Below are 388 nucleotides of genomic sequence, written 5' to 3'. Positions count from 1 at the left end.
AGAGTGTTGTTGTTCCATTGAGCTAGTGATAGGTAGTGTCTAGTTTGTGTATTTGTATATCCGTTTCTGTTCTGTGTGTGCGAGTGTTGTTGTTTAGTGATAGTATTGTCTAGCTTAGTTTCGCCTGTGTGTACACGCCTTTATATCGCATACACATGTGTATTACGCGTCGTGACTATATCGATATATTTACGCATCCTTCGTATCCATAACGAAGCCTCGTGGTTCACTCGTATGTATAGGTTGTCATTCTCGCGTGTACTTATCATGTGTTGGGTTGGGTTGGTGTCTATCGCAGGGGCTGAGCATTTGCACGTGGCTATTCTACAGTGGCGTGTTCCATAAGGGAATGATTGATGAGGTCAAGATATGGAACCACACCCGAACA

Source organism: Sphaeroforma arctica, assembly GCF_001186125.1.
Source record: "Sphaeroforma arctica JP610 unplaced genomic scaffold supercont1.1271, whole genome shotgun sequence".
In the NCBI taxonomy this organism is placed as follows: domain Eukaryota; class Ichthyosporea; order Ichthyophonida; genus Sphaeroforma; species Sphaeroforma arctica.
Note: the sequence above shows the minus strand (reverse complement) of the source record.